Raw genomic sequence first — 27,812 nt, 5'->3', positions numbered from 1 at the left:
ATACAGTCAATTCAACATCTACACACATAATGAGTAAACATACAGCAAATACACAAATACAAACAGTATATACGGCATATACACACACTACACATACATAAAGCAAATATACACATCTATACATACTTATATATACATAGAAGTTAACTTCTTCTTTTCTTCTTTTACGGTTCTGGCAGGTTCAGCGGTGGGTGGGGGCTACTGGAGCCGGGTGGAGGGGGGGCGCTGACCGGAGCCAAGGGAGGTGGGGTGACTGGAGCCGAGGGGGGCGGGGACCAGAGCTGAGGGGGGGAGGGAGGGGAGTCGAAGGAAGCCGGAGCCTGGATCGGAAGGGGGGAACCCGGAGCGGACCGGGACAAGTGAGGCTGCAGTAAATTGGATGTGCCCCCTGCGATCACGGGGAAGTGCTGGCTGTTGGGAGGATGGATGTGTCGGCCGGCAGTCATGGGGACGTGGGGTCATGGTGCATGTGCCGGCACAGGGCACAAGTACGTACCTGCTGCGGCTGGCACACGCCCCCGCCCGCCCGGAATCATTTAATAACTGGCAATGCATGACAGGGGGGGCCAGGGCCACAGGAGACAGAGGCATTAGTGATAGCCCTGGCCTCAATGGCGACCACTGCGACTGCGGACGTTACGCCACTGCTAGTGTTCTTAGAGACCTTGACTTAGTTATTGCTGTGTCTCTGTTCATTACATTCTGCAGTGATGGGCACTATGTCAAGAGATTGGCGCAAAGCAAATGTTATGCCAATCTTATATATAAGATTAGTCTACATAATACGCTAGAATATTAAGTAACTATATAGGTATGATATTTTCTTTTACAATTTAGTATTTGTTTTCCAAAAGAAGAGCACTATATTGACGCTGAAGTGGTTTTAGTTCCCGAAAAAGCAAAGTACCTTTATTCCTTCATGTTTCCATAACTTCCATATAGGGGAATGACAAAAACATTGTAAAATGATAGTCTATACTGTTTCCACAACTCTCACAACAGACACATTCACCTGTTTCACCTGTGGACTTGCATCAAACTCGCAACGCATGCTGCCCAGATAGCTCGGCCCGAACACTGAAAACCGGAACTGAACTCAGCATGTCAGTTCAGTCCCGGTTTACAGCGTTCGGGCCATGCATTCCGGGCAGCACGCCCTGTGAGTGTGTAACAGGCCTAAGTCTTTAATGGCTTTTTTCTTCACTTGGATATCATTGTCAAGGGTGTACATATTACAGCAGCAGTTACTATGGTAACCCAGCCAATATTGTCTTTCATCCTTATTTTAATAGGAGGTAAACACCTATTTTGGAATTCTTTCACCATAAAATGTATAATTTAAAGCAAGGAAACGAACAGCGACTATACATGAAACACAATGAGGGTTGAAAAATCCAAGCCCATCTAGGCCAGAGTATTAGAAGTTGAGAAGTTTACTGTATTATAAATAAATCCTGTTGGAATAGAATTCTGTTAAATACAATAACTAAACTTTCAAATACAGAACTTAAAGAACAAAGTAACAAGTATCCTCTAAAAAAAAGCATTTGTAAGAACATGTTGTGACATTTGGTCAGAAGAATTCATTACCACTAAAAGCAAAAATGAAAGGTCTCATAGACAAGGAGAGACTTTGAAATCAGTTCAAATGGAGAAAGGCAAATATTTTTTTGCACTTGTTTCCTGTAAGAAACATGTTATATGAAAAAAGACAGCTGTTGAAGGTAATGCCAGTGGTAAAACATACACATTACGGGTACAGTACATTTTCATTGTACACATAGTGTATATATTATACATTAGCCTGAATGCAATTTAACACATAAAATAGATTTGTGTTACTCTATGTACAATACAAAATGTTCTATAATTAAATGTAAAAAAATTGTACATCATTTTTTTTTTGTTTTACAGACACCAAACCATCCTAAATGTGAAGGAGAAGTTAAAAACATTGGGGCATATTTACTAGGAGTCTGCGGACCAAATTTCCGTCGGGCTTCCCGACAATTTCTGTTTTGTGCCACATTTAACAGGGGTTTTTGGCGCACGCAATCGAATTGGCGCAATCGTGCCGACTTTTATGTGACACAAGACATGCACTCACATACCCCGAGAAGAAGGTGAAGTCCGGCGGACCTCAGCGGGGAAGCGACACCTGCAGGATCTCGGGCACACAATCTTATTGAATCGGGGCAGACTTCATCCTCGTCGGACAATGCACCTCGGGCATCGCGCAGGGATCGGGTAAGTAAATGTGCCCCATTATGTTGCTGGTTTTCTGCCCATTTTAGAGATTTTTGTTTTAAGTCCTAGCACAAATGGAATTGCCAAATCGCAAGTGAATATATCCTACAGCTCACTAAATTGCAGTGAGCATCTAAAACCATAGTGTATCTATGACACCAACAGGGGAATAAAAAAACATACCATGCAGCTCAACCGGCTGCAAGTGTCGTCATTTGTACAATCATCTAATCGGTAGGTAGTCAAAAACAGTAGTCTTACCGGTTCTGATGTGAGGTACCAGTTATGACGACAATCCTGCCAGCCCTGTGGTTATGTTTTCTTGATGCTCAGTACGTGTACAGCTGGGAGATCACATGCTATAGAGTTAGCAAAACCATACCTGTATGTGATAGGACAGGAAGTGACAACACGTGATGCTGACCCTATCACCCAAAAAAGATCTCCCACCCTTACAAGGACAGTACCAAATTGTATGCCCTATGCTAGACACCCCGCACCTCCCCTCCTTGACATGTTTCCTCCTCCATCGGATTCATCAGAGGGACAGCGGTAGAAATGCTAAAGTCTCAAATTCAGTGACCACTTAAATGTAAGTGTGTCCCCTTGGGTGTACAAAAGTAGTTAAACACAAGTGCAGGGTTATCCACCACCCCGTTCCTGATCCCTATGTGGTCCTACAGAGATACTTGCCCCTGTGTGTTGCTGGGGTGAATACACAATAGAGTATCACGCGCCCCTTCATTCACCACTCGTAGACCCGGTACCGATCTACACTCCGGCACTTACAGCTGCCTCTTGTTTGCATGGCGCACCCTGCAGCGTGACGCCAGTGATGCCTCTGGTCACATGTTCGGGGTTGTGTGATAGCACAGGAGTGCATCGTAACCAATCGTCGTGGATACATGATGCTGCCAATGCTGATTGCATCTGCTATCCACTATTGGTCCGTACAGGCTTAGGAAGGCTGATCTATCACAACAGCCTACATATATATAAGCAGGCAAATTGGCTAACACTGGCTAAAGTACAATAGCCGTTTTGGATGCTGGCAGTTTCGGCTGACAGTGGCCATACTGAGAAACGCCAGCTCGCAAGACACATGTAAAGTAACTAGTATATCATAGTGCTCAGGATTACAGTGGTAACATGCATTAGGGCCATATAGATATAAAAGGGAAACGCCAAGTGCACTTCCTAATTGGCCAGACGTGATATACTAATAGAATTACAAAATATGCACCCTATATTTGTCCAATGATCTGAACAACTATACTGTAACTCCCTTAATACAATAAAGAAGTAAGGGAATCATCAGTATTAAGTTGTATAAATCAGGTTATTGGTCATCCACCACCTCTACACCTCTGGCCTGGGACACCTAATTAAGTCACAATGCTTCCAATATCATTCATATGCAGATGTCCACAGCAAACAACCAGTTACACAGCTTACCTGGAGTGCAGACTCCCAAGTGGATCGATTGAGTGCGGTTTCTCCAGCCTCTTTTGGAGTTAAACATAATACAGATGATCCGGCTCTCAGATACAGATTTTAATACACAAGTGGATGTCTGTATCTGAGAGCCGGATTGTGTGTGTTCATATGCAGATGACACACATCTATATTTCAATTCCAAAGTGTCAGTCAGCCATATCCTCCTTTTTCACTTCCCGTTTTCTAAAACTTAACATGGACAAAACAGAACTCATAATCTTTCCTCCACCTAACACATCCCCCTCACCAGACCTAACTGGCTCAATTCATGGCTCCACACTCTCTCCGGTACCTAAACTCTGCCTTATCCTTTAAGCCTCACATCCAGTCTCTTACTACAACCTGCCGCCTCCAACTCAAGAACATATCTTGCATTCGACCCTACCTCGATCCAGAGTTTACAAAATTACTAGTCCATGCCCTCATCATCCCTTGCTTGGACTACTGCAACACTGTTCTCTGTCGTCTCCCAGCTAACTCTCTAACACCCCTCCAATCTATCCTAAACTCTGCCGCCCAGCTAATCGAGCTGCCTCCTCGATTATCCTCTGCCTCTCCCTTCTGACAGTCTCTCCACTGGTTACTCATTGCACATTTAATTCAATTTAAAATACTAACCATGACCTACAAAGCCGTCCACAAAATGTCCCCTCCATATATCTTTGAGCAGGCAATACTGCCCCACACATAATCTCGGTTTCTCACAGGACCTTCAACTTTACTCTATTACCATCCGCTCTTTTCACAACTACATTCAGGATTTCTCCTGTGCATCTCCATACTCTGGATCTAATGCACAATCAAAAAGCAGAACCTTGCACAACCACTATGTGGACTAGCTAGAGAGTAGTTAACGCACTAAAAATAGATGTATGCAACAAAGAAAAGTAGTGCGTCACTGAGGTTATATTACAAAATACAAATAGCTTTATTAGTACACAAAACCAAATGCAGACAATAGCACAAAATCACATACAATTACATACCATGTTGTTTATACCAAAATATGTAAAACAACATAACACCACCTGAATGGGTAAGGTAAACCCTAACCAACCCCAAAACGGATAAACAAAATATAGATATGTCCAGCTATCATGAGAATAACAGCAAGCTAATGCCAATGTTAACAGGTAAGTCAAGGTGTCCCTAGTAGTAATCATGTATGGCTTGGTAAGCGAGGCAAATCCCTAGCATACATTACAAGTAACATGGCAGCAGACCATGTTAAAATTTTGGTAGCTGCTTTTCATGGACTCACGTTTAAAAAGAGAATGGGGCAGATTTACTTACCCGGCCCATTCGCGATCCAGCGGCGCCTTCTCTGTGGTGGATTCGGGTCCAGCCAGGATTCACTAAGGCAGTTCCTCCGCCGTCCACCAGGTGGCGCTGCTGCGCTGAAGAGCATCGGAACGCACTGGAATACACCGAGGCCGGCTTAGTGAAGGTAAGTGCAAGCTCCGCGACACATTTTCCGTTTTTAAATGCAGCGGTTTTTCCGAATACGTCGGGTTTTCGTTTGGCCACGCCCCCCGATTTCCGGCGCATGCATCGGAAATATTCGGGTAACACGTCGGGAAAACGCAAATCGGGCCCTTAGTAAATGACCCCCAATGACCACAACTCAACACCCATTTAACAAAAAAAATTTTGATTTTGAAGCCCTGTATGGTGATACAACCTATATGGTGACATATATGTATGAATATTGGAATAGAAAATTTCAAAATACATTTACAAAAACTGGGGAAATTGAGTATTGAACACTGTGGTAATATCACAAAATATTGCCTTATTTTGTTATTTTTGTTCACCTGTCTCTCCTGCGTCCTAATCCTCATTACACGTTAGGGCTAGGCAGCCATGAAACCTTTGTTGGGGTTCATTGTAACCCACAAATAGAGAAGACTATTTAGTATGAAGGGGGATTTTGGCATTTGTCTTGGAGGAAAATCATATCTACTCAAATAACATGGACATGAAGCATAATTAGGAGTATTCACTAACAGGATAGGGTCAGGGGTTTGACCCTACCTCCAAATTTGGGACGGTACCTACCCCTCCAGGAACCTTACTAAATAACATTGCAACTTTAACTCTTTATTAACCAAGTCTGGGTAATCCCACCTGTCTGTTATCCGTAAAAAGCTTATGTGCAGTCCCACTGACTTTGTATATAAGATGGCAGCTGATGGTAGCAGCATTTTTATTTATTAAATTATTTTTATTCCATGCCCTTATAAAAATGGCTGGTATAAGCCCTTATACCTTTTTTTGTCACCCCCATCATCCTCATAGACTGTGAGAGCCCTCACACCTATTGTTTCATGTGACTGTTATTTTATTTGTATATGTTCCCCAGAATCTGTAAAATGCTACATAATTTGATGGCGCTATATAAATAAAGATTATTATTATAACAACTCCACTGCTGGGTGTAGCTTATGTCTGATATTGGGTGATATGTAGGTACCTAACTGGTTGGGGGCAGCTGTAATACTGCAGCAATTATTAGTTGAGAGTAATAAGGTTTAAAGGAGTTCTCTGGTCCCTATATGTACTTTTTTTTTAAACTGGCCATTTCTTTTTACAAAAAATATAGTTACACTTATACATCACATATAAAAAATATAGTTACACCCTTACATCACAACCCTGGGCTGTAAACTTTCTTTTCCTTCACTTCACAGCTCACTGCCGAGATTACATCTCCCACAATCCCCCTGGTCAGCATAGCTTCTTCACAAAGAGGAACGGACAGCCACACCCCCACAGCAGGGAATAAGGAGATAACAGCACATGCCTGAATGGAGAGCAGAGAAAGTATACAGGTCGTTTCTGTGGAAACTGTAAGTGTAGAAGGAGATGCCAAGGCACATGAATGACTTTGATTTCTTGAAAAGGGGATTTATTGACACTGAATTAGTGAAGTGATGAGTGTGGGGTGATAAGGTATAGTGAGGTCAATCTTTGTCACTGGATAACCCCTTTAATAACAAACCACTTACAAAATGTACCTGACTGAGGGGTGGGACAGGCCACATTAGCATGTGAATATTCCCCTCTCAGTGACATCACAAGCCAGGGTACAGGAAAAAAAATACACAGAACATAAATTTTGGAGTTATCAAATGCTCATTGGCGGGGTACAGCCCGAATGCTGAACCCGGATTTGACATCGGGTTCGGGAACTAGAGATGGGTGAATTTTTCAAAATTGTTGTGCCATGCTCGAATATGCGTAGGGAGCGTAGTTTGGTTTGCAAACAATGCTGTGTTTTAGTATGACATGCACATGCCGCCGCTCTTAGAGTTGCTTCACTTTTCCATTCCATGGGCACTTACAGGGGCCAACGTGACCAAATAAGTGAAGCAGGAATGCAGCCTGACAAGGTAACATCTGTGCCAGCTTGAAAGGACTGAGTTGAGGGCCAAGATCCCACTATAACATCAAAGAGTGCACTCTTTTTACACTGACATCAGATGATTCCATAGATTACGACAGAACCTGTTCTGTTAAACCCTGATACATGTAGAAACCCCCCAAAGGAGTGGAGAGGGTGTCGGCAGTAATTTTGCACTGATGCCACAGTTCATTTTGCCCTTCTTTTCATCTGTTAATCGGTCAATAATCCATCATCAGTATTGCTAAAGCCAAAAACAAACAGGAGTTGATCCAAAACAGAGATGACCAGTAAATGGGATATTTGCATATCCTCTGTGTTTTGTATCCACTCCACTCCTTTTCATTCCTTCTGACAGGTGAAATGAAGGGGAAAACCAAACATAGTGGCGATGTCATAGAGTAGTGGAGGGTGAAAACAGCATTATGGAAATCACAGGGTGTTCCATGGAGACAGCGGTCAGTTGGCAGCAGCATGAGTTGGCCGCAGAGTAGCACAATGGCAAATTATGTAGGCGGCAGCAACATGGCAGGCCACAGTGTGGCACAATGACAAATTGTGGAGGTTGCAGCAGCAGGAGGTCTCAGAAAGTGGCACAATGACAGAGTGTGGAGGTGGGTGACAATTCCAGTCTCTGGTAAAGATGGTGGGAGGCAGATGGTGCAACAGGCAGATGTGGCATCAGGCGGACGGCAACATCAGAATAGTGGCTGAGGCAGGTAGTTAGAATCCAGTCTAATTTCTCAAAGTTTACGAGAGGCGTCATGGCTGATCTAATCTGATGCATAAGGCATTGCAGTGTTGAAATCCTGGCCGATCCACGCCTGATTCATCTTGACAAAGGTCAGTCTCTCCACATCACGGGTGGACAAGCGGGTTCTCCTTGGGGTAACGAGGCTACTGGCCGGGCAGGACGTCTTCTCTAATGCAAACACATCAAGTTTGGCTGACCAGTAGTCCAGGGGATCCTCTACTTGGGGTGGTAGAGTTCTGGTGCAGTGTCTGTCCCATGTCCTGCCGCTGCTAGTGGCGGCTACCCTCCTCACTAGGTGGGTGAAGGAAGCTGCTCATTAAGTACTCCATATTTGGGGAATACAGAACCCAAAAACTGACACCGTGGACCTTGAGCAAAAATCACTCCATCAACTATGTTGATTTGACATGGACACGGTGGTCCTTTCTTCTTCCCAGAGTTCTCTGCCCCATGTAACACATTGTGCTTGCAGCCAAGAAAAACCATGGAATTAATTAAATGTAATTTTTGAAAAATTATGTCACACCGGTTAATGGTGTTACAGGTGTTCAGACCCAGTTCATCATTCTCAAACTGTTCTCCTTGGATGGCGTCCTTGTACTTCTGGTAGACTCTTTGTCATATTGGCCTATGGGAGTATCAGCAACCCAGTAAACAACCACAGTTGGCCCTCCAGGTGTTCTCCTCACATAACCATGACCCTTCCTCTCACTGTAATTTGTGACGGTTGTCCCCGCGTTGTCCCCCTACATCTCGGGACGCGGGTACACCAGTGTCTCGATCTGGTCCCTGGCACCTCCATGGCCCCATCCTCCCCCGTACTGCCTTACCTCTCCACGCTCCAGCTCAGGATTCAGCAGCGCCACCTAAGGTGTGCACGGGGCAGCGCTCGAAGATTTAAAGGGCCAGCACACCGCTAATTGGTGCTGGCCATTTCCAGGAATTTTATTAAAGTCGGTCACTTCCTGCATTCCCTTTGTGCCTCACAGTCTTAGAAAAAGCTCCCTAGTGATATTCCTGCGTTCCTGTGTCTCCTGCGTTCCTGTGTATTCCCTTGTATCCTGCTCCCGTGTGTTCCTGCTCCAGTGTGTTCCTACTCCTGAGTTCCCGTGTCCTGCATTCCCGTTCTCATCTGCCTGGACCTCCCGTTGCTGACCCTGGACACTGGATTGGACTTGACATTGCACCTCCTCCGCCTCCCCTGACCCTGTGCTTGGACCTGTCCACAAGATTGTCTTCCGCTAAGGTACCTCGACCTCGGCTGCTACCGCGGGCTAGTCGCACCTGTGGAATTACCTGGTGGTACCCTGCTGTATCAAGACCATCCTGCTTTGTGGCGGGCTCTGGTAATGATCAGACTCCGGTCCCATGTGTCCGCTAGTATTACCTCCCACGGTGGTTTCCATGCCATCGTGACCCAGCATTCACAGCTTATTGCAGTAAAAAGTCAGCAGCTGGGAGAAGCCACCGCCATTCTACAGCGGCTTTTGTCCTCCCAGCAATCACGTTAAGTTCCCGCGGTTCTGCTAGCCCGGTTTGTCTACCTTCCACAGAACCTAGGCTGAGGCTCTCTATGCCTTCCAAATATGATGGGGATGTGAAGTCTTGCAGAGGCTTTATTACCCATTGCTACTTGGATATTGAACTAATGCCTACACAGTTCGTAACTGAACAGTCGAAAGTGGCTTTCGTGGTCAGTCTTCTCTCTGGAAGAGCCTTGGCCTGGACCACACCCCTCTAGAACAAGGGTGACCCAGTTACAGCAGACATTACTGCTTTCTTTGCTGAACTATGGACCAGCTTTGAGGAACCAGCCCGGGCGTCTTCTGCTGAGAGTGCCCTTCTGAACTTGTCCCAAGGGGACTCCTCCATGGGAGACTATGCGGTGCAATTCTGTATTCCGGCTTCAGAATGTCATGTAATGAAGCAGCCTTGATTGCTACCTTTAAATAAGGACTGTCTAGTCAGATCAAAGACACCCTGTCTACCGTCTACCCTGAATGGTCTAATTTCCTTGGCTACTCGGATAGACATTCACTTCTCTGAATGCAAGGAAGAACAGAATTTGAACTAGCACAACCCAGAGTCCGACATTTTTCTCGTCTGGCACCGGTTTTCCAGAAATCTCCTCTGCCGTCACCTACGTATGCTACCGAAAAATACTTGCAGGTGGGTGAAACCCAGCTAACACCCCAAGAACTTCTCCTCTGCATATCATCCCCAGACTAATGGGCAAGTAGAGAGAGTCAACCAAACTCTGGGCTGTTACCTTCGTCACTTTGTCTCTGCTCGTCAGGACGACTAGTCCTCCCTCTTACCGTTGGCAGAGTTCTCCTACAACTCTTTGGATTCTGAGTCTGCTAGTGCTGCTTCATTCTTTATTGTCTGGACGAATTCCATGCCCACCGCTTCCTCTGTCTGTGCTCTCAGATGTCCCTGCGGTGGAAGAATTGATGCAGAACCTCAAATTGATCTGAGAACAGACATGTCAGTCTCTGCTTCAGGCGTCAGTCCGCACCAAGGCACAAGCTGATAGGAAGCGTAGGCCTCCTCCAGTTTTATCTCTGGATGACAAGGTGTGGTTATCATCCAGATAAGTCCACTTGAAGATTCCCAGCTACAAGCTTGGTCCACGTTTTCTGGGGCCATTCTAGGTGATAAAACGCTTAAATCCCATGGCTTATAAACTCCGCTTTCCTCCCACTATGCGCATCCCAAACTTCTTCCACGTCTCTCCCCTGAAGCCTGTCATCTTGAACCGCTTCTCTCGGCAATCTCCTCTTCTGGCTCCTGAGGCGGACTCCACTGATGTCTTTAAGGTAAAGGAGGTTCTGGACATGAAGACAGTGAGAGGGAAGCGGTTATTCCTTGTAGACTGGAAGGCGTTCAGGCCTGAAGAGAGATCTTGGGAGCCCGAGGACAATATCTTGGACCGTGGCCTCCTACAGAGGTTCCTCCAAACCAAGAAGAGAGAGAGGCCAAATGGGGGGTACTGTCACGGGTGCCCCCCCGACCCACGTCTCGGGTCATGGATACACCTGTGTCTCGCTCCGGTCCCCGGAAATTCCGTGGCCCCCATCTACCCCCTCGTACTGCCTTACCTCTCCACGCTCCTGCTCAGGATTCAGCGGCGCGCAGCCCCGCTTGAAGATTTATAGGGCCAGTACACCACTAATTGGTGCTGGCCATTTCCAGGAATTTTATAAAAGCTGGCCACTTCCCGCATTCCCCGCCAGATCTTTATGCCTCACAGCCTCACAGCCACCAGCTCCCTAGTGGGATTCCTGCATTCCTGTGTCTCCTGTGTGTTCCCGTGTATCCTGCTCCCAAGTGTTCCTGCTCCCATGTTTTCATGCTCCCGTGTGTTCCTGCTCCCATGTATTCCTGCTCCTGAATTCCAGTGTCCTGCGTTTCTGCTTTCCTGTGTTCTCTTGTCCCGTGTGCCTGTGTTCCCATTCCCATCTGCCTGGACCTCCCGTTGCTGAACCCAAGATTGCACTTGACAATGCATCTCCGCCACCTGCCCTGACCCTGTGCCTGGACATGACCACAAGACTGTCTTCCGCTAAAGTACCTAGACCTCGGCTGCCACCACGGGCTAGTCGCACCTGTGGACGACCTGGTGGTACCCTGCCGCAGCAAGACCATCCTGCTTTGCCGCGGGCTTTGGTGCAGACCAGTTGCCACTTAGACTCCGGTCCCAGGTGTTGGTTAGTACCACCTCCCACGGTGGTCCAGAGGATCCACTGACCCCGAATCCTGACATAGCTAAAGTTATTCAAATATGGAATTGAAAATTTTTAATTTGAAGTTTGAAATTAATTTGAAGTTGAAATTTTAAATTTAAATTTGAATTTACATTGATTTGAATTTTAAAAAATTCTTTCCTGAAGATTACAGAAGTCACATGTATCATTCATTAAAATTTCACTGAAAATATTATGTCTTTGCCTGTATTTTTCATTGGTTATATTAAGGGTAGAATTGCTAAGATCAATAGAAGATGTCTATGGGACAAATCTTTTTTTCTAATGATGGATAAACATGAAAGTGCCATTGCTTTTCTGGAAAGTTATAGCCCTGAACTCATCACTTTAGCTCAGGGGTTAATGTAGGCCTGCAAAAACAAGAAGCAGGATGAGGAGAATTTCCCATATTTTAAAATATGAGGCACAAGCTGACACCCTCTTCTCCTGACGATGATGATGAAGCCCTTGCTTCACCCGGCTCCCAAGTACGATCGGCTACATCATCATCGATTTATGTTTCCCTATCACTACTATTCTCCTCAACGGTCTCAGTATGCACAGCCTGACTACTTGCAAGTGTTACATAACCTCCTGTGCCACTCTCCACATCTCTACTTTTCCGCCTACTGCACAAAGCAGCGGATGTCTGCTCCACCTCTTCACTGCCAAGCAGCTGCTGACTGTCCTCAAATAGTTCATCCTCGCTGTATAGTGGCGGTGAGCCCAGACCAGCTAGTAGATCACTCACTAAGGGAAATGAACAGGACAGAGGCTGGTTGAGGACAGATAAGGGCCACTGACCTGCTCCTGGGCTATGCCAACTAAGGGTTGTATCTGTCGAACCCACAGAGTCTTGGCTGGGGTTGTCAGATGTCATTTGGGAAGAAGTGGATGACCTGGTCAACCAATCAAGAACCTTTGGGTTGTTTATCAACACACTGCCGCTAGATGACACCGGCAGTTCTGGCCTCACAGAGTCACCTCCGCTGCGACATCCCCTTAATGCGCTGCGACCTTTGCCTGCTTCACCTGCCACCTCTCTGTCTGACATATTGGTTAATCAACTATGTGGACTTTACACTTCCTTGCTATTAACTTCAGCAACAAAAACCCCTGAAATTTGGGGTATAGAGATCCCCCAAGATGGACATCCTGGAATTGGAGCCAAAATCAACCCAGCAACTATGTGGATTTTACACAGATTTCTTGCTAGTAACTTCAGCAACAAAAAAGAACTGCAATTTGGGGTATACAGATCCCCCAAAATGGACACCCTGGAATTGGAGCCAAAATCACTCCAGCAACTATGTGGATTTTACACAGAATTCTTGCTATAAACTTCAGCAACAAAAAAGTACTGAAATTTGGGGTATAAAAATCCCCCAAAATGGACACCCTGGAATTGTAGCCAAAACCACTCCAGCAACTACTGTTTACAAACAGCTAGACGCTAGAGACAGCACATGCAGTGAGAAATGACGAGATTGGAAATATCTGCCTGTTTTTATAGGGCTATGACATCACATAAGCATGCCGGTCGCTGATTGGCTTGCAGGTCTGCACATGTCATAGAGGGATGTACCTTTCTTCTTCCCATGCCCCATGTAACACGTTGTGCTCGCGCCCATTTTGCTAAATAGAGGGGAAAAAAACTTTGTTCCCACGAATCATCATAAACTTAGGATTCGTGTCGAATCCAAGTTTTCCTGGAATTCCGATTCGTTAGAATTGATTCGCCCATCTCCTTCGGGCCAGCTCATCTTTAGTTGTTACCAAGATCTGGTGATAATTTAATGGCAAAAGCTCTCTTAGAAATATTATCTACTCAGAAAATTGGAGATGTGCTCATTAACTATTTACCAGCTATAAATAGGGAATAGCCCTCTTTTAAATGCCTGTGAATTTTATTACTCGATGAGAAGCCTATTCAAAATTCTTTAAAGAGAACCTACCATGTAAATCAACCCACCCAAAATAAATACTTCATTAAAAACTATGATTAAAAAGCATTGCTCTTATCACTAAATGGTTCCTTTCCATGGCTGGAATGTTAAAAATTCAGTTTGTAAATGTATATGCAACTCACCTGAAGTGAGTCCAATGAGGCCTGGCATATTCAGTGGTTACTGCATTGCCCTTCCTCCTTGTTCTTGACTCTTACTGCTATAATATGGGACACAGCTATGTGTATGTATGTGTGTGTATGTATATCTGCTAAAGGAATATGGACTATTGCGTTTACAAACAGCAATATTTTGCATAGCTGCTCCCCATCACCAGAGATCACATTAACCCCTCCACAAGCGTCATAGAGGCATCCACATGCAGTATTACTCTTTGCAGTATTATCCCATATTGATTTTTGGCATTTCTGGCCAATCATAGTCACAGCTAGATGCAAGAGGCTTCAATTTGCTGCATTGTTGTTTGGCTGTTTGGGTCCCGGACTCGCGGTAGAACCAGAATGCAGACATTGTGACCGATCAGCTCTAGTGGCCAGTGCTGTCGGCAATCAGGTCCACGTGACCAGCTTTACCACCCATGCGTGGTCAGGGTGTTCTGGGGTCATCCATGGTCTGGAGGGGGGTGCTGGGGCATCATCTATGATCTTGACAGAGGGGGTCTTGGGTGTCAACCATGGTCTGGATGGGGGGGAGGGGGTTCTTGGGCTTCAGCCATGGTCTGGATGGGGGGGTTTGAGGGGTCTGGGGTTTCAGCCATGGTCTGGACAGGGTTGGGGGAGGTCTGGGGTGTGAACTGAGGTCTGGACAGGGGGGGCTTGGGTGTTAGCCAAGGTCTGGACAGGGGAGGCAAAGGTGTCAGCCGTGGTCTGGAAAAGGAAGGGGGGGTCTGGGGAGTCAGCCATGGTCTGGATGGAGATGTGTCAGCCATGGTCTGGAAAAGGGGTCTGGGGCATCAGCCATGGACAGGGGGCTTATGGACATGGGGGTTGGGGTATCATCCCTGGTCTGGAAAAGTGGGGGGTCTGGGGCGTCAGACGCGGTCTGGACAGGGAGGGCTTGGGTGTCAGCAGTGGTCTCTAAAAGTGGGGCTCTGGGGCATCAGCCATGGTCTGTAAAGTGGGGGAAGGAGGTCTTGGGCGTCAGCCATAGTCTGGTCTAAATTGGCTATTTAAGCACACAAAACACTGGTTGCAATCATATTCATACATAAATATATGCCTAAGATTTATGTATATGTATTACTGAAAATTTCATACTCCTCCTCACCTAAAAATACTCCTCAAAATGGTGTGAGGAGTATGATTGCCCTTCTGGAGAAATGTTAGTGCGACCTCTGCCCGTGACTCAGGGAATGTCATATACTCTGTTTTGAGTCCAAATTTTTCATACTGCGCTTTCATACACTTATTAACCACCATATACAGTAACCTAGCCATTGTCTGATGGTTGCTGTGGCAGTTAGCAACCAATCACAGCTCAGCTTCTATTTTGCCACAGGTCATTAATATGAGCTCAGACAGACAAATATAGAGACAGACAGAGAGACAGACAGACATAGAAAGAGAGACAGAGAAAGATAGATAAAGTTGATTTATGGGGATGTAAGGGAAACATTTTTCAGCTAAAAGAAAGGTGTCAGTTAATTGGTCGATATCTTTCACTAGCTGTATGTGGGAAAGTGTGGTGACAGGTTTCCTGTGCCAGCAAGTAGAGGCACATATGTGGTGGCTCTTGAGATGATGAATATGTCCCCTTAGGCTCCCTGTCCATTGCTGCCCGAATCCAGCTACAAGAAGCACCAGCGAGTCCCAGTCTAAGACATTTGCCTATTATTCCAAAGGCAAGGAAGGTCATCCAAAATAGCAGAGACACCTCAAAGAGGCCTTATCACTGTCTTATTTGCTAAGACCCATGCGTTCTCAACTCTAGATGGCACTCCAGACTGGCCCTCTGCCTCAGCACCCCTAGATGACATGGCCTCACTCCAGGAATCCAGATAGTTTGATCAAATCCGATACACAAACTGAGCCAAAGAAAACTAAGTTAGACTCTCTCCAATACCAGGTAATTTTATTGGCAGCAAAACATAAAGACCTGTCGAATCATATCAAGGGGGCAATCTCCAAATCAAAGGTCTCCCAGAGTCCATCACCAATCTATGTAAGGCTGCCATTAACTTTTTTGCTCGCATTTTGCCAAGTAGAGCAAGTGACCTTCAAATGGATTGCGTTTATATGGCTTTTACGAAACCATAAACCCTTCACTACCAAGAGACATTGTTCTCAAGATTGCCTATTCTGAAATGAGAAAACAAATACTGCATGTTGCCCAAAACCTGGTGCAACTTTCTGGAGTTTCAGCATTGGTACAGCTATATGCGCACCTTGTTCCATTCTCAAGGGAGGATCTCTGCATCCACTCATTCAAACACTCGAGAGTGTGGACATTCGCAACCGCCGGGGTTTCACCTTTTTGCTACAGTTTCATCTACTGAATCAACAGCTGTAAGCAATCTGGCGGAGGGCAGGACTCTCTTAGAAACTGAATGAATTTCGCTAGAGGACACGCCTTCCTTGCCGCAATGCTCTTCAAGCTCCTGGTGGCAAGTCATCAGGTGCACCCCTTGCCTGCTAATACTCCAACACCATTAGAAGCTGTGGACTGATTTCTTTGAACTTGTCCAAGATAAATTCCTGATGTTACTCACCGTTCTATTGTTGCGAGTCCTCACGTTCTGTGTTGGCATGGGACACTTGCTGTCCTACATCCCAGGACTCAATGGATGACTGATTCTAAGTCTGCCTCACCTGGTTGCCTTAATTGTTTATGGCTGCAGACCACCATTCTGTAGCAGTTGTTACTATTTTTCTGTTTTAATCTCACCCCTTATTTTTTTCTTCCATCACCCCCAAAAAGCACTGAGGAGTGCTATTGCTGCTACATTCTTACAAGTGCAGTCTTTAATAACTGACACCCATAGCTGCTTCCTTATCCTTACATGTGAACTTCATGGCTTTAATATAGCCATGATTAACTCTCACGCCCTTCCCCTTCCCTGCCCTCCTGGAAGACCCTGTCCGAACATTCCAGCTTATTGTTGGACTAGCAGGCCTGACCATTGACAGAGTTTTCTGGATGGCTGATTTGAATTTTGCCATGTCCCCCACCATGTATAGGTCGAACTCAGGACTAGACAGATTGACACCAAAAGTACTGGTACAGTCAGCATTGCATGACTTAGGATTGGTGGATATATGGCGGAAACACCATGGTATTCGTAGGGGTTGTTCTTATTTCACTCTAGCACATAGCACATATATAGCACATAGCAGATAGATTTTTTTGCCAACCTATGCCTCTGTTGTATCTATCTTAGACCAGTCTGGATTTATACACTGTTTACCCAGATCATGATATACTCCTGACCTATTTCTTAGCTCTGCAAAGCCTTTGGGGTCCATGGAGACCAAATAAAGCACTGCTTAACCCTAACAGGATTCAGCCTTTTTTTTTTAAAGGGAACCTGTCATTAGAAATCGGCCTAATAAACCACTGCTAGTATATTGTCAGGTAGCATAACACCTTCCTGTTTAAGTTTCTTTATGATCCAGTGTAGTGACATCATACAGAAAATCAACTTGGAAGTGAGAGGTAAATTGGTTGTATAAGTTGAGGAGGCGGAGAGCTTAACACTGAAGTCAAGGTGAGGAACTTTGAACGCCTCATCTGTAATTGACATTGTGCATCACCTGCATTTATTTGAACTTTGTCCATACTACATAGATTGCCAGATTGATAGGCATTGGTGATGAGGAGCACACTATTTTATATTTCCACAGTGGCAGAATGGCACATTAGGAAGTGTCATATATTTTATGTGTTTTTAGAGCATACCACTAAAATTCTTTTATTTTATTCTAGTTCAAGATTGGCTTTGGTTTATGACACTGGCCTAGTAGATTACTTAGCATGTCACACTACATGAGATCTGGTTAGTGATGTCTCTGGATAAAGGATCATCAATTGCAGTGGAAGCCTTTCTGAGGAAGAGAGAGCTTGATTTCGGTGATTCCATGACTTTATACAACCATTTTACATCTCACTTCAAATTTGATTTTCTGAGTGATGCCACCACACTGGGCCATGAGAGAAACATGATCTGGAAGGTGTTCAGCTATTTGACAACTGGTAGTGGTTTATTAGGTCAATTTCTGTTGACAGAAACGTTTTTTACTCCCCTCATTCAAAAAGGAAGAAGCTACCATTCAAAACCACGCCACCAGCCAGTGAGCCAACAGCGGTAGACTAGTTATGAATTACGGCATCAGAGTAGAGTCAAATAGTGTAGCACAATGCCTTAGATAGATAAAAAAAACCTCATATTAGGATATTTGGATGAAGAGGGGTGAGACCGAACCTATCTTATTTACCCCTCTCTCTCTTTTCCCTAATGCGATATATATGTAATTTCCATTACCCTCAAGTTTTGTTACATGTTGTTGACCTAATATGAGTTTTTGTTCTGACTGGCGATAAATAACTGCCTGCTTGAGGTCACATCATATTTAGGTATAACAAAAAGTTTTGTTGTGTCCACCTGAGCTGAACCATTTCACTAGGACATATTACACTATGTGATATTGTTATTAGAGCATGGCTTATTTGTGCTTTCTATTGTAATATTATTAAAAGTTAAAGGAAACCTACCACTTTGGGTATTGCTTATAAGCTGGACATGCCGTGCACCAGCTCAGGGTGAGCTGGTGCCAGCGCTTATCTCCGTTATGTTTTTAAACAGTTTGAAAGTGTTTCAACAGTTTATTAATGTTTATATCCTTACTAGCTTCCCCGCACCGGGGTCCGCGCTCGGCGCACCATGCGCGCGACCGTGCGTGCATCTGAATAGGAAGTGGTAGCGCGCATGGTGCGCCGAGCGCGGACCCCGGTGCGGGGAAGATAGTGAGGATATAAACATTAATAAACTGTTAAAACACTTTCAAACTGTTTAAAAACATAACGGAGATAAGCGCCGGCACCAGCTCACCCTGAGCTGGTGCACGGCATGTCCAGCTTATAAGCCCTACCCGAAGTGGTAGGTTTCCTTTAAGTTTTATCTATCTACCTCACTCAAAAAGCCATAATTTTTTATTTTTCAGAGATAAATATGGGCTCGTTATTTGTGGGACAAATTGTTCTTTTAGTGGTGCCATTTAATTTTCCATGCAATATGCTTGCAAGCTGGAAAAAAAACTCCAAGAGCGGTTAAATTGACACGTTTGCCGTTTTTCGTTTAGGCTCTTTTTTATGGCTATCATTCTGTGCTGCAAATGACACTTCCTCTTAATTATTTGGGTCGGTACGATCACAGTGATACCAAATTTATATAGGTTTTCTTATGTTTTAGTATTTTTTAAAAAAATGTAATCTTTTGTACAAAACAAAATTTGCCTATTTGTCAATTCTGGGGCCAAAAACTTTTTCATACTTTGGTGTACGGACCCATGTCAAGAGTCATTTTTTCCGGTACATTTGTGAAAAAGTGTTGATTCAGATATTTGGGTGCTATTTTCTGTTACAGTGTTCACGGCCGGGAATAATTTTTTGAAAACTACACCCCAATAATCAAACAGTTATGGTCCAATTTCGATGCTTAGAATAATTCTATGATCTCCCGGGTGGGAAGGATAAATGTAATAAAAATGAATATCCCTTTGGAAATATATATTCCACTTCATCAGGGGAAGCACACGACCAAGGATTAAGACCTGGTATTATGTAATTCCATAAGAACATGAGTGGAATATCAATCCCCCACTTGTTTAAATATTATTATGCAGCCAAACTAGACCAACAGGCTACTCTGAATGTGGGCAAATCTGCACTTTGCTACTAGCAGACAAGTTCCCAGGGTGTAGGAATCACAAGATGCATTTCCAAAACTTCAACTATACATTTTTAGAAATTCTGCATTCCTGAAACTAAAACTTCCAATTTTGACTTTTCCAATTTGTGGAAAATGAACTTGAAATTACCAAAATTTTTAACATAGTGAGAAGAAGGGTGTTTTTTAGCTCTGATCCTACACATGCGGAGTAATTGCGAAGTGAGCTATGTCAGACCCTTTTCTTTCTTGGTGTAAACGATATTTATCTGTTTTATTGTCTATTTTAACCCCTTAATGGCCTTTTTAGTGCATTTTTAGCGCTATTCATAGATAGTGGACAATAACTTCTGTTTTGTTCGTTACCTTAAACATTTTTATGGTAGTTTTTTTCATGACACAAAAAAATGATTTAATCAGGCGGTCCCCTACTTAAGGACACCCAACTTACAGGTGACCCATAGTTAAAGACGGACCCTTCTGCCCACTGTGACCTCTGGTGAAGCTCTCTGGATTCTTTACTATGGTCCCAGGGTGCTGTATGGTGCCTGTAATGAAGCTTTATTGATAATCCTTGGTCCCATTACAGCAATAAATTTTGAAACTCCAATTGCCACTGAGGAAAAAAATTTTTTCCTCGAACTACAATTATAAAATATACAGTTTGACTTACATACAAATTCAACTTAAGAACAAACCTTCGGAACCCATCTTGTACATAGTCATGGGTGCTCCCGTGATCCTGATCTGTGTGCCAGCTCCTGTGATGCCTAACGTGAGTCCTAGTGTGCCTTCCTGTGCTGTTCTCCCGCTGTCACCCCGGATACAGGCTGTCTCCTGCATTACTACCTTGGGTGCCACCGCGGGCTAGTCGCACCTGTGGAACAACCTGGTGGTACCCCGCCCGGGCTCTGGTGAAGACCAGGTGCCAGTTAGACTCCAGTCCCAGGTGTCGGCTAGTACCATCTCCCGCGGTGGTCCTGAGGGTCCACAGACTTACAAACCTGACAAACGTAACCCGGGGACTGTCTGTAATGTTAAAGGATTTTTAAATTTTCACTTTAGTTTTTGGAGGGGTTTAAAGTGAGAAAAAGGCATTTTTTTTGTTATTTATTGTTTTGTTGTTAATTTCTAAATTAACTCAAATTGACCAATATAAATGTTTTCCCTCGTATGTTATGGTCATTTTGATATATAAATATATATAGTCTCAGGCAAATGGTTTTTTTTTTAGTCCTTAAGAGCCCCAGCTACAGGGGGAAACCACCCCCTGTGGTGGCTGACATGGTATCAAAACTGTACTACTGACTAAATTTTACTAACTGTTATTTAATTAATTAAAATGAAAAAAATGATATTACATTTACAACTTAAAATCTCTTGCTGTTCCTTATTTGGTGTAAAAAAAAAACATATCGTATATACTCGAGTATAAGATGAGCTTTTCAGCACAAAAAATGTATTGAAAAAACCTAATTCGGCCAATACTTGAGTCTATAAAATAAACAAACTCTCACCTTTCCAACGCCCTCGTCTTCTTTCTAGGTCCTCTTCTTCCTTTCGATGCTACAGCTCCGTCTCCGGGTCCCGCATGCTGCCGTCGCACACATCATGATGTCAGCCACTTGGAAAGGTGAGTACAGAGTTTGTTTTTTTAAAGGCAGGGCATACTTGGGGCTGGGGGCTAGCTATATATTGGAGGGCATGGACCGCTGGCTATATACTAGGGGGCCTGGGCTGGTCATATAATGGGGTACATCGGAAGGCTGGCTATATACTGAGAGCAGAGGTTGGCTGGCTATATACTGGGAGCAGGGGCTGGCTGGCTATATATGGGGGGCAGGGGGCTGGATGGTTATATGCTGGGGGGCAGGGGGCCGCTAGCTGAAAACTGGGGGGCAATGGCAGATTAAGTGTCCCATGGGCTCTGGACTATTCACAAGACTAGGGCCCCCAGTATCCAAACCAACAGGTGCCCATATGTGTTAGGACCTGTCAGGTCAATGAAACACTTTAGCTGCTCATTCTACAGTAAGCAGCTCCCTAACCCTACCCTAGTTATAGCATTGATAAATCTGTAGCTTTATCGGAAAAGCTAGAAAACACTCCAGTATGTAGCGGTCCGATCGTCAGACCTAGCTTAACTCAGTTCAGGGTATTCATGAGGGTGCTGAGGAGGTGGTGACTGCAGCATCGAGCCTGGCAGTCACCACCAGCATACGGTATTGGAGTGGTGCCCCCTGGGAGAGAATCTGAAGAAAGGGCAGTGCCTCGGATCGCCCCCTCATGAATACGACGGACCACTGTAAGCTAGGTCCGGTGATCAGACCGCTACATACTGGAGTGTTTCCTAGCTTTTCGGTATGTTCAGATAAAGCTACAGATTTGACAATGGTATAACTGGGAGAAGGCTAGGGAGCTGCTTTTTACAACGAGCAGCTAAAGTGTTTTATTGACCTGACAGTTCCTATTTAAGTACTACTGTATATCTATATCCACTGCTTTGGAGTGTGTCTGTGCAAACGAACTTGGAAGTCTTGTAATCTTGCAAAACTTCCTCCAGGAGGAGAGCGTGGTGGATTGAGACAGGGAGGGAGAGCTAGGTGCATACATAGTTATGCTAATGACCAAGCACCAAGTACCCTGTGTGAGGAGCGCAGGAGAGCCAAAGGGTCATTTTCATATTTTATTAATCGATTTTTGGATGAAACTCCTGATTTCTGTGCCTAAACAAGACAACCTCCAGCATCAACTTACCTACCGCTATGTTAAGGTATGTTTAAGTCAGAATGACCATTTTCAAATGGTAGATTTCTTTGATTCTAGTACTTTTCATAAAAGTAATTTAATAATGAACTTCAAGCATGCTCTTATAACCCATTTATTTAGGAAAGCCAAACATGTTCCCTAACTGCATGAAACCATCCACCCGGACTACCGTCCAGACCAGATCTCCCAGATAGTGTAGGAGATGTTGACTGCTGCCCCTGGCTGGTCTAGGCTCTGTGCGCTCTGCAGCTGAACTCTCCCTCATACTGTAAATACTCGCGTATAAGCCAAGACTCCTAATTTTACTACAAGAATAAAAAAACTGGGAAAAGTTATTGACTTGAGTATAAGCCCTAGGGTAGGCAATGCAGCCGCTGCTGTAATAAAATGTCCAGCAGCAGAAACTCATTCATAAAATGTCCACAATAGGGCCCCCTTTAATAAAATGTCCACAGCAGAGCCCCCTTTAATGAAATGTCCACAGCAGAGACCCCCTTTAATGAAATGTCCACAGCAGAGCTCCCTTTTAATGAAATGTCCACAGTAGATCCCCTTTAATGAAATGTCCACAACAGAACCCCCTTTAATGAAATGTCCACAGCAGAGCCCCCTTCTAATGAAATGTCCACAGCAGAGCCACAACAGAACCCCCTTTAATGAAATGTCCACAGCAGAGCCCCCTTCTAATGAAATGTCCACAGCAGAGCCAGCTTTTAATGAAATGTCCACAGTAGATACCCCTCTAATGAAATGTCCACAACAGAAACACCTTTAATGAAATGTCCACAGCAGAGCCCTCTTTTAATGAAATGCCCACAGCAGAGCCCGCTTTTATTGAAATTTCCACAGTAGATGCACCTTTAATGAAATGTCCACAACAGAGCCCCCTTTAATGAAATGTCAACAGCAGAGCTCCCCTTTAAGGAAGTACCCACAGCAGAGTTCCTCCTTTAGTATAATGCCCACAGAATAGACCCCTTTACAAAAATGTCCACAGCAGAGGCACCCTTTAATTTAATTTCCGCACCTGCCCCTTGCAGCTTCTTTCCGGCCGTGTGGCCCTGACTTCTACTGTTACTGCACACGCACATTATGACATCAAAAGGCTGCAACACAACCACATCATGGTGTGTGCGCCCGGACCGGAAGGAGAAGAAGAACCCAGGGGGCTGGGGAGAAGAATGTGGGGGTGAGTATAGATTTCTTTTTTTTGGAATACTCATGGTGGATCTTCATGTGTGTGCCCCTCGCAAGCCAAAGGCCCCGGGTGCCCGGCCATGCAGCCTATATAAGGATCTACATTGCTGGGGGCAGGAGTCTGCTGGCTATATAGGGGCATGGGTTGGCTATATGCTGGGAGACAGGGAGGTGGCTAGCTATATACTAGAGGGCATGGGCTGGATGACTATATACTGGAGGCATGGGCAGGCGGGCTGGATGACTAGCTATATAGTGGGTGGAGGTTGTGATCAATGCATATCCACCTTAGGCTTATACAGGCTATATAGGCTTAAGAAATAAAATAATTGTAACTGATGTAACACGCCTTTTCCACTGTTCAACTGTACTTTAAATTCTACTCATTCCTCAGCTTTTTGAGGGAAACGACAGATTACCTTCTATGTGATTCTTTTTTGTCAAAGTAAGCAGTTATCAGATTTTCCCAGATTTTAGTGTTAACATTAGGTACCTCAGCTTATACTCCAGTATATACGGTATTACCTATACAATATAATTCAATACAATTATGGTGATACCTGAGTTATATAGTTTTTAACTTGTTAAGCCCTTTTTCAACTGATCATTTAAAAAAACATTACAAATTTATGAAATAATTAAAAACTTAAATGCTATCCAAAGACAGTTTTTTCACTGACCTCTTGACTTATGGAGCTGTGAAATGGATCTAACTAGGACATGCTCTACCTTTTGACAGAGTGGATGTATAGATCTTGAAAATGCATCAATCGCAGCCATGTGCAATACATATTAAAAACAAGCAGCACTTTTTTTCTCAGTTTTTAGTGTCCTGTGCAGCTGCCCTTACTCATGTTTTATTGTATTTTTTTTAAGTAATATAATAAATGATACCCTCCACTTGTATTACAGTTCCTGTTCAAGTAGCTAAAAATGGGGGTAATGAAAGTAGATACTGACAGAGACATCTCAGGGCATATTGAGGGATTAACCAATGTGAATCATTTAACATTTCTAAATATAATTCTTTACAATTTGAATAATAAAGAATGAACAGGAAAAATTGAAATATTGTAAGAAAATAAACATATGGTTATATAGTGACTGGACAGAGGCAAGTGCTGCTTCACTACAGTCACAAAGTACAGGTGAAAATATTTAGGTCACAGTTAATAGGTTTGCGGTTGCCATCCCTGTACATGTTTTCCTGTGAATTCTTTATTACTTTAAGGAACAAACTGAATGATAGGTTTTGTGTGTTGCCATCAACTGTACGTGATGTATTCATGAATATGCTTTATATGCTGTCCTTCTGGTGTAAGCCACGATCTATTACCCATTTCTTAAACGTTCTCTGGATTTTTATACATTATTATACTTAATGCCAATTTTGCCTGTTTGCAAAATGAAGAACTATTCCACCTGGAGAAAACTAGAATATGTAAAGAATGATGCAACGAACAATATCTAAAAAATTCTCTGAACTTGTTCTTACAGACAAAATACCGAAAATAACCTCTTAAACTCTCCTTCTACCAAAAGCAGAAACAGAACAAAAGTATAGAAGAACAAACAAATGGCTTGGCAATAAAATAATAGAAATCCTGACATATGCACTCCCTTGAGAGCTTTATCAAAGGCTTTGCAGAAGCTAGTAACAAATGAAAAGAAAGTGGGACTCTTTCTTTGTATTTTCTACAGTATTTTTTATCTGTATACTTTATGAATTGTAAATGCTTTTAACGGATGGCTAAACTTTCTTTTACATTATTACGACAATAGACCCACAAAAATTTAACATATTGAAAATGTATGAAGCATGAAAATTATATTCTGGAGATTCATTCTTTATCCCGTAGTGGTACAGGGTGTTCTAAGGACAGTCACAGTTGAATCCAATTTGCTGAAGAGATTTTCACTTTTGTGAATGACATATTTGTATATTGCTGTGACCTCTAATAATATGAATGCATCTCTGAGGCTAATTTTCCTTTTCATGATTTTACAACACCTGTTATTGTCCTCAGAAAATAATTCAACAATGCTCAGTCAGAAATGAAAGCAAATCTACCATCAAAAGGAAGCATGATAAACCGATGACACTTACTTATAGATCCACGCACTGTAATGTGGTAATATATTTGTTAGGCCTCATTCACACGACCATATGCATTTGGTGGTCCCATATTTACAGCTGTTTTCTGGCCACAAAAACGGGCCTTGCGTCACACAAATGTTATCCTTATGCCACCGTAATCTGTCCGTATCCGCAAAAAAATATGGTGTGTTGGCACCTGTGTAACCTGGTCTCCTGAGCAACCCACTGCAAAAATAAAGTGAAAAACACCATATGTAGGCTGTTTTTTTGTACTCCTATAGACATCTATAGAAAGACCGTACAGAAAAACTTTAATCGCTTCCCGATATATCGGACGCAGAGCTGATGCCGGTTTAGCTCAAGATCTGAGCCGAACCGGCATCGGGAAACACGGGGTGCCGACTGTGACTGATATCCGGCACCCCAGTGTAACACCCGCGGTCAGAGTGGGCTCAGATTGCGGGTTTTCAACCCGTTAAATGCCACGGTCATTGCGACCCAGCATTTAACATGCTTTTGGGGGGTCTTTCCCCCACAATTCCCACCCCCCGCGCCGTTTTGGGGGGCGCTGTCCGTTGCTATGGCAACTCTGGGGTCCGATCTAGATCCCAGTGTTGCCTGTAAGAACTGCCTGTAAGATGACGTCATCTTAAAGGCACAGTGTCAGCCTATGCATGACACTGACACTGCTAATACCCTGCAATACATTAGTATTGCAGAGTACTATCATGAACAAGCAATCAGATGATTGCTTGTTCATGTCCCATGGTGGAAACTGTAAATAAGTAAAAGAAAAATGTTTTTCACTAAAAAATAAAGTAAGAAATCAATAAAAATGCCCATAAGCCCCATAACATATAAAGAGACATATAAAGCAAAAAAAAGGCTAAATCATAACACAAACCCGTATCACCGCGTCCGTAACAACCTTTTAGAATAAAAGTAAATAATTATTAAACCCGTACGATGAACGCCGTAAAAAAAAACTGTTATAAATCCACCAAAAATTATGATTTTTACCTATTCAATCCCACAAAAAATGCTATAAAAATTGATAAAAAAAATGTACTCCAGAATAATACTGGTGCAAAGTACAACATGCCCTTCAAAAAACAAGCCATCAACCAGTTCCATAGCCACAAAAGTAACAATGTTATGCCACTAGGAAGACTGCAATGCAAAAATTATATATTTTTTCCACATTAGGGTTTTATTTGGCAAATTTAGTAAAACATAAGAAAAAAAATTATTAATGTATGGTATCCCCGTAATCGTATCGACCCATATAATAAAGATAACATGATTACGGTGAACACGAAAAAAAAGGAAAAAGATCCAGTAGAGAATTAATGCTTTTCTACTCCTGCCCTCAGTTCCTAACATTTTTCAACAATAGGGGATACCAACCCCAAAAGGGTAACACTGGAAAAAGCATCTCATCCCACAAAAAAAATGGCAACACATGCCCCCAATAATGCAAAAGCTAAAATTTTATAGCCTACAAAAGGAGGCAACGATTACACTAGAATCCTGGCAGCTGCAGGGCGCTCCTTCCTTTCTGCACCCCGCTGTGCGCCCATAAAACAAGTAACGGCCATATGTGGGGGGGTCTCTGTACTCGGGAGAAATTGTAGAACAAATTGTATGATGGGTTTTCTCTTTTTATCTTTTGGAAACTTTAGGGCTAAATGAACGTATAACCGTCAAAATTTCATCATTCTAAATTTCACCTCCAGTTTGATTCAATAACTATGAAGATCTCAAGGGGTTAACAATCTTCCTAAAAGCTGTTTCTGATAGTTTGAGGGGTGCAGATTTGAAAATGGGTTGATTATATAGGGGTTTTTGATGCTAAATATGTAAAATTTCATTCAAAACTGTATTTATCCCCAAAATAGTCAATTCTGAAAATCTGGAAAATCACTTTGATAAGTAAGTGTTCAAAAGCTATAACCATATAAAGTGACGCATGTCAGAATGCAAAAAATGTTGCTGAGCCTTAAGCTACAAAATGGCTGCGTCCTTAAGGGGTTAAAAAAACAGGACATGTCCTTTTTTTACGTTGTGTTCTGATGGCCAGTTCATGGTGTGCTGAGAAATATGTTGACCAGATACATAGCCGTATTTCATATTAAAATCAATGGGGCCAGTTTTTAAATGCAAAATAATGCTTGCAGTAGCTCCTTTTACAGCTAAAAAAAACTGTTGTGTGCATGAAGCCTTATCCATGGCCTCCATCCTTCTAAAGTCAAC

At 43.5% G+C, this 27,812-nt stretch overlaps 1 long non-coding RNA gene across 1 annotated transcript; it reads left to right on the top strand.

The window, feature by feature from the left end:
* The first annotated feature begins 313 nt into the window (after nucleotides 1-313).
* On the top strand, nucleotides 314-25,734 carry LOC140134763 (uncharacterized). The gene is made up of 5 exons (XR_011856401.1): nucleotides 314-359; nucleotides 1,915-2,247; nucleotides 6,435-6,593; nucleotides 21,041-21,128; nucleotides 24,959-25,734. It is a non-coding gene; the product is annotated as an uncharacterized lncRNA (long non-coding RNA).
* The last annotated feature ends 2,078 nt before the right edge of the window (nucleotides 25,735-27,812 follow it).

The sequence above is a fragment of the Engystomops pustulosus genome, chromosome 1, assembly GCF_040894005.1.
Source record: "Engystomops pustulosus chromosome 1, aEngPut4.maternal, whole genome shotgun sequence".
In the NCBI taxonomy this organism is placed as follows: domain Eukaryota; kingdom Metazoa; phylum Chordata; class Amphibia; order Anura; family Leptodactylidae; genus Engystomops; species Engystomops pustulosus.
Note: the sequence above shows the minus strand (reverse complement) of the source record. Positions and strands in the feature narration are given on the sequence as shown.